This window comes from Priapulus caudatus, unplaced genomic scaffold (assembly GCF_000485595.1).
Source record: "Priapulus caudatus unplaced genomic scaffold, Priapulus_caudatus-5.0.1 Scaffold146, whole genome shotgun sequence".
In the NCBI taxonomy this organism is placed as follows: domain Eukaryota; kingdom Metazoa; phylum Priapulida; class Priapulimorpha; order Priapulimorphida; family Priapulidae; genus Priapulus; species Priapulus caudatus.
This window is the reverse complement of record NW_014577207.1, coordinates 455,148-462,872: the sequence shown is the minus strand read 5'-3', so window position 1 is coordinate 462,872 and position 7,725 is coordinate 455,148. Positions and strand designations below refer to the sequence as shown.

General features: G+C 47.4%; 1 long non-coding RNA gene across 2 annotated transcripts in view; it reads right to left on the bottom strand.

The window, feature by feature from the left end:
• Positions 1-1,442: 1,442 nt before the first annotated feature.
• Positions 1,443-7,725, bottom strand: part of LOC106806193 — a 104,214-nt gene continuing 97,931 nt past the window's right edge. For both annotated transcript variants that reach the window (XR_001393511.1, XR_001393510.1), the window contains 2 exons: positions 4,307-4,568; positions 1,443-1,569 (listed from right to left, as the gene is read on the bottom strand). This is a non-coding gene — a long non-coding RNA (uncharacterized LOC106806193). The remainder of the gene's footprint in view (positions 1,570-4,306; positions 4,569-7,725) is intronic.

The window sequence follows — 7,725 nt, the reverse complement described above, 5'->3', positions numbered from 1 at the left end:
ATAATATATATAACTATAACAAATTAACAATTATATACCAGTTATTAGGTACTACTCATTCAATAACGCCCGTATCATCGCTACATATCATTCACTGCTAACTACCGGCCGAGTTTTCATTACCCGAAATCAAAATACACAAAATCATGACATCAGCGAGAGAGGCTCACCCGCCAGCCGCAAATGGGATAACGTCGTGACTAGCACCCGCTTTGTTCCTGTGCCGGCCATTCTGCCGTTACCAAAGACGGTAGCGCCAACAAGCTTTCGCCACTTCACGCAAATATAATAACAGCTGTGTAGCTTCGCGCCGCTAGCGGAACGACAAAGGTTTGTAATAGTAAGCAAATTAGCAAGCTCTGTGTTCGGAACTCACTGTCAACAACCAGGGCGTTGCCTGCAGAGCTAACGTGTAAGCATAACACGCGCAACGACGAAACGTGTTGTTGTTTGTACTAATATTGTTTTAGAACGTTTCTCCGTAGCCTCCACTTTTACTCGATGTCCGTTTGTAAACGACGACTCTCACTCTGTGGATAGATGTGAGTGTGATAAGCCATGATCCCATCTCTTATAACTCAGAATATTGCTGCGGCGCCTGTACACGCGTGCGTACCGGCGTGCGCGCGTACGTGCGTGTATACGTGTGAACGACCGCGTGTTCGCCTCCCACGCACCGCTCACGTTGTCTCGTCTGGGTCGATCCGCGGAAGATAATCGCGCCATAATATTCATGCACCCTCACCCTATAATAAAACCTCCTGGCGGCGGGCGGCGGACATTGTTCCAGTCGCGGATGATAGCTCATAAACGCCGCATTGTCGCTGTGTTCCGAGAACACGCCGCGCGATGTGAAAGAGACAGCGGCGCGTGAAGGAACGAGAGGAAGGGTGAAGATAGCATGAGATAGAGAGGGGTGCAATAAAAAGGGTAGAGAGAGATATAGAGAGGGATATATGTGTGCGTGTGCGTGCGTACGTAAGTGTGTGCGTGCGCGCGTGTGTGCAGAGAAAGGAGGCACACAAGAGGGAGGGAGTGAGAGAGAGAGCTGTGGCAGAATGAACAGCGGTGGAAGCCACCACAACCGGAGCGGACGCGCTCTGAATATTACCATCGCGTTACTAACGGATGGCGACGGCTTCGATGAAGTAAGGGAGAGGAGGTGCGCTACTATAATGTGAAGCTGACAAAGCCACAGACGATGGCACGCTAGGAAGTGCAGTCATATACACCACTATGCTCAACACGTGCACGCACCTACACACTCACGCACACAGGCCTATATATATATATATATATATATATATGCCTGTTGATGGATGTGGTGGTAGAATTTTTTATTCAACTATTACTTTGCCGAAAGAACTCTCAATGAAATAATTAAGCATGCTTCGTTCGTATGAAGTGAATCATTATGACATCACAAAGCGCCGCGGAATTTCGTCTGAATTAATTCTAGTGGCGCCGAGTTGGCGTTCAGAGTTCTTCATTCACTATCCAAGCGTAAGCGTGTGTAATTGGCTCCAATAAAGCGCAATTTTCGCGCAAATGGAAACCATTCACTCGTAGCTGTAAATTAATAGAAAAATTAAAGGCGAGCTTAGAATGTCCTTATGCATACACTTTAAAAAAAAATCCGCATTCCTGAATAAATTGCAAGAAACTTAGAAATTTTACTTATTATATAAACATTCTTCGCGTTTTTAATACCATATTTACGAAATTGTTGTGGCATATAACTCACACTCACTGTAAACACGCACAGTATAATGTTATTCATTAGTCGAAAAATCCTACATTTCAGGCAGAAGAAAACAAGACAACAATGTTCCAGAACTATATATATCTATCTATATCTATATATATATATATATATATATATATATATATATGTGTGTGTGTACATATATAGATAGTGGTTGCACGCTTTCTCCTGATTTCACTGTAATTAACCCTGACATAGTAATAACGCTGCGTAGACAAAAGCGAAAGAGAAGATTTAACGCAGACGAAATAAACTTTCCGAAGCCTATGATTAACCGTGCTTGGCTTACGCATGAGCACGCCCCGCTAGCTAAGCTAAAATAACAACAGCGTCCGTCTACGTTTCGGCCTCGACATCCACACGTAACGTTGCTGCTGCTGCCTACGTATGTATATACGCACACGCTACACACGTATCCGTCGCTGCGCACAAATGAATCTATTTGAACAAAGACGTGAACAGCGCCGGCGCATGCGCAGAATCGAGCGCCGCTTAGAGGCATCACATGGCCAGCGGGCGATTAACACGCAAGCAGCAATGCAAAACTCAATGTGTGTCAAGAACGCGGCCCGCGTGTAGCGTTTCACGCCACGTGAAGGTTGTAAACGAACGAGCGTGCGTGCGACCGCAGCGTTCATGTACGTATCTATCTCTTTCCCTTTCTCTCTCTCTCTCTCTCTCTCTTTGAATTTCTCTCCCTCCCCCTCCCCCCCCCCTGTCTCTCTCGCTCGCTTGCTCGCTGCCCATTCTCTCTCTATCTCTCTCCCACCCCTCCATTTCGCCTGCTCTCTGTGCTCAACATGAAGCTACGTCGGGTGGCTCTGTCTCGAGGACGTATAGCCGGTAGCGTAAGTAAAGAAGACACGCAGCCATTAACAACACATGTAGTGAGCAGCAGCTGACGTCACTGATGACGTCACAGACATGATACAACCATCAACCCTCCTACAGCTGGCATCTGCCAGTGATAGTTGAAATTGCCGCGCGACCGAAAATAGCCCCGTTTCCATTGTTACACACCTTGCATCTAGGCGCGTGTTTGTTGACACATAGCTTAGTAACGGCCTGAAGTACACATCGTACGCGCGTTTTGCATGAAAGTGCGGTGGTAACCTCGTAATTTCTCACAATTTCTCAAGGTGTATGGAACATATTACCAATTTAGTGGTGTCAGTTAGTCATGGATATGTCACAGTAAGTACTAACAGTAGATGTTTCACATACGTTCACCCATTTTGCACACAGGCGGTCGATCATTGTGAAAAATAGAAAAACGGTGATTTCTCCGTTTCGATTTCTGACATAGTAGCCGATGTATAAATGAATATTTCTCTGTGATTACAACTCGGATTAATTTAATTTTACACTCGTTTCAATGGTAACATATTGCTGTTGAAAAGCACGCCAGGGATTGTTATTAAGTGCCGTATTTTATTAGTTATGCCTCTTTATTCACTAAAATTTTCAATTCTAATACACAACTTGATTTTTAAGCAGTTTTGTGCATTTTTCTCAGTAAATATGAAACCTAAAGAAAAAACCTGATGCGCTATTTTGATACATATTGTGCTTAAAGCCGCACAATGCGCATCTAAACGCTAATTTCTTCAGTACTAGACTAGCAAATACTTCGTGTCATGCATAATCATACTACCTTATGGCAAAATAAACTCTAGTTCCTCCCATTTGACTGCGCGTTCCCAACAAGAAAGAGGTGCGAAATCAGGTAATCAGGCGCCAACGCTAAATTGTTTCAAACAACATAACATCGAAGTGGTGACGTGACGTCACATGTTTTTATCTTTGCTGCGCCCGTACCGCTGTACCGCGGCACCGCTGCACGGTTGCTTGGAGATTGGGGAACTGTCAACAACATCGGAGGTATTTTCAAAATACCTTTTATAAGACAACGCGCAGTGAAATGGGAGGAACTAGAGTTTATTTTGCCATAAGGTAGTATGATTATGCATGACACGAAGTATTTGCTAGTCTAGTACTGAAGAAATTAGCGTTTGGATGCGCATTGTGCGGCTTTAACCTGTGGCGAAAATTTTGCTTCCTCACTTTATGTGGTAATTGAGAAATATCCAAAATACAATTTTTACATAAAAATTCAAAATTTGTGTTGTAACATAATTAGGTGCTGGAAATTTCTTGAAATTTTTTGGCTTGAGCATAGAGATATATCTCCTCTATAAATAAAATGTGTGATTGATTCGATTCATTCGCAAATAAACGTTTAATCTTCATTAGAGCAATACCCGAAGGTGTATTAGAACAATGCAAAGGTGAGTATCCTTAAGATTTGTTTTCTAATTCTATTTTCTCTTTATTATGTTAATGTCTGTTCATTGCTATATTCATCATCTCAGGAGTTCTGTGATTTCGTGTCGTTGAAAACTAAACTAAACCGACACAAATACGATAAAACACTGCGCGCGCGCCAGCACTGCCAGCGCATGCGCACACCCACCCACCGACATCACTGCGTCTTTCACCAGACGCGACCGCTCGATAGCGCTAGCTAATCTAGATACTTACGCATGGGATCGCCTGTCGAGCCGTAACTGCTAGGGTAGCCGGGGCTGTTGCCGTACGGTGACCACTGGTCCTGCGGTGAGTACTGGTGTCCGTCCATTGTGGTTAGACTCATGAAGCCAGCCCGGCCCGCGTAATGCACTGCTGATCAGTGTTTATTCCCCTCGGCCCGGGGCACGGGGTGAGGGTGAGTGGACGAGAGGGTCGCTGTGGTCGCTTCTATCTGAACCGCCCAGACATCTGAGTGTGTGTGGAAGCTCTAAACCTGCGGATGTAAGCAAACAGAATGCGGCACATGAGCGAGTATACGGGATGGATGTTCCAAACCTGGCCGTAAGAAAACAGCAAACACGCGAGCCAGAGCGGATGCTCTAAACCCGATGCAAGCAAACAGCAGACACATGACGGCACGGGGTGCTGCTGCTCTCGCACCTGCACAAGCTCCAGGGATGGTGAAAGAGAGAAAGAGAAAAATATATACATTATCATAGATAGATGGATAGATAGAGAGTGAGAGAGAGTACGGGGAAGAGAGAGAGAGAGAGCGAGAGAGAGGGGGAGAGAGAAAGAGAGAGAGGGGGAGTGGAGGGAAAGAGATAGAGAGAAAGAGCGAGCGAGAGAGAGAGGGAGCGCGAGAAAGACAGATAGAGAGAGAGAGAAAGAGCGCGCGAGAAAGACAGACAGACAGACAGACATAGAGAGAGAGAGAGCGAGAGAGAGAGAGAGAGCGCAAGAAAGACAGAGAGAGAGAGAGAGAGAGAAAGAGAAATACAGACAGAGAAACAGAGAGCACGCGATGGCGGTTGCATCCACACCCAGGTCATCTGTACATCTCCCCCCCCACCCTTCCCCTGCTTCTCTTCCACATCAATCATAGCCATCAACTCTATATATAGATCTGCAGCGCGCACATCGTGGAGAAATCTACGACACTAATGTGTGGTTCGGCACGCAACCTTAGGATTACGGCGTTCTTCTGAACGGTACTATTAACGCATTGTTGCAACCCCGCAATCTTTCTTTTTTTGAGAAAGTGAGTCTGCAAACTGGGTAGTTAACTGCGCACGTTATAGTCACCGACAGTATGTGAAATGATCTGCATACCAATTATCTTGTTAAAGTTAACTTTCTCTTTCCAAATAAACCCTGGATTTTAATTACTCTGTTGTACATGGTGAAGTAATTTATTTACAAAGAAATAATCTGCAGTCGCAAAGTGGGTTCGCTGATTAGAGAACCTAGACACTGGTTGCAATCTGAATGAACTAGATGAATCTAATCCATTGTATTAAAACTATGAATTGCAATTCTGAAAGGGTAGGAATTAATCAAAGGAACTTTTGTCACGAATTGGATTCGCTCATATCATTAACTCTGCCTTTTTCAGAGAGAAAGACAGATCTTCTGCTTTCTCTGACTACGCTGACCAACGCTTGCACAAGCGTCATAGATACTCAACTACCACCAGAATAGCAGGATATATAGCCAGGAAACCCTGCCCGCAGTGAATTTAGCACTCGACGTTCGCGTGCCACTAGACGTATAGATTCTAGGCCACGTCATGTAGCATCCAGTTCTGGCCGCATGCACGGCGTTCGTATCCCGATCGCTCACGACACAGTTCTATTGCTGCGTATGATCCCCAGTACATGATCAGGACACTTACACGCACGCACATGCACACGCAGAGGTACACACGCACAGAGACACGCACACGCACACGGACACACACGCGCGCGCGCGCACACACACACACACACACACGCACACACACACACACACACGCGCGCGCACACGCACACGCACACGCACACGCACACGCACACGCACACGCACACGCACACGCACACGCACACGCACACGCACACACAGACGCGCGCGCGCGCACGCCCACACTAACCTTCATGGACGCGCGCGGACATCCGCCATGACCGGCGGCAAGAGCATAACACGGCAGAAAGTGCCTGCCACCACCGCCACCACCGCCGCCAGCACAGCTGCTGCTGCTGCTGCTTCCTCGATAATACACGCACCCACACTAAATGCCTGCCACCACCGCCACCACCGCCGCCAGCACCGCTGCTGCTGCTGCTGCTTCCTCGCTACAACACGCACCCACACTAAATGCCCGCCGCCAGCACCGCCAGCACCGCTGCTGCTGCTGCTGCTGCTGCTGCTGCTGCTTCCTCGCTACAACACGCACCCACACTAAATGACCTCTGAATGCGTCATAACGGCGAGCATGCAGATACAGACGCATACAAACATCGCTGACCACAGCAGGGTTCGGACCGTGCGCGTGTACATGCGGCGGCGGAGGGGGGTGGTGGCCCAGAATAGAAGAATGTTAGTAAGTGAGGGGGAAGGGGGTAATCTCTGGTATGTCTGGGTCAGCACACACAGGACACACACGCGTACACATGTGTCCCGGCTGCAGCACTGTACGACGGAGGGGGCTATTTAAAAGCAACCTGGCCTAGTTAATTAACCGCTACTACCCAATGAAGGGCAAGGGTCAAACTGGACGTGATCCGCGCATCTGTGGTTTTACAGGCGTGGGAGGAGCCAATAGAGGCAGCAGCAACTTATCGTGCACTATATCAGTTTATCGTGATATTTCAAAACTGCAGAAATAAGAGAGAATGGGATGGCAGCAGTGGAGAGAAGGGTGATGTGGAGAGGAGAAGGGAGCTGATATGTCAAGAGAGGGAGAAAAAAGAGAGGGAGAAAAAAGACAAGAGAAAAATAAAAAGACACGACAAGAGCGGGAGAGAGTGCGAACGGGAGAGAGTGAGAGAGTTGACACCAAGAGGCATGCAGAAACAATGATTACTGATTATGAGTGTAAAATATACGTAGAGAGGTGTAGTAAATTGCTACCGGAGAGTAGCCTATCTGCATGCCCGGTGCCATGTCCACGCACGACCACCAACAGTGTACAGAATGCAACTATTTCTCGTACGCATCCAATACGAACCATTTCGTTGGTAGTTCTAGCCTTGTTTCTCCATCCCAGAGTATCCCGTCCCCGCGCGCTACAGTACTGACTGGTAACCCACACTACTCACCAACTGACCAACGGACAAAGCAATGGGAGGGCAATCAATATTGCAAGCAGCGGCAGCGCACAGCGTCGGCCATTTGACCACAATACAATGACCACTCCGTCTGACCAGCCCCGGGTAGAAATATGAGAAAGCACTTAAGCGGGTCCCAGGAGGCAGCAGGGAGGACGAGCAAGAGAGAGAGAGAGAGAGAGAGAGTGAGAGAGAGAGAGAGAGAGAGAAGAGAGAGAGAGAGAGAGAGACGAGAGAGGAGGAGGAGGAGAGAGAGGAGAGAGAGAGAGAGAAGAGAGGTACGGAGGAGGAGAGAGAGAGAGAGAGAGGTAGGAGGAGGAGGAGGAGAAGAGAGAGTAGAAGACG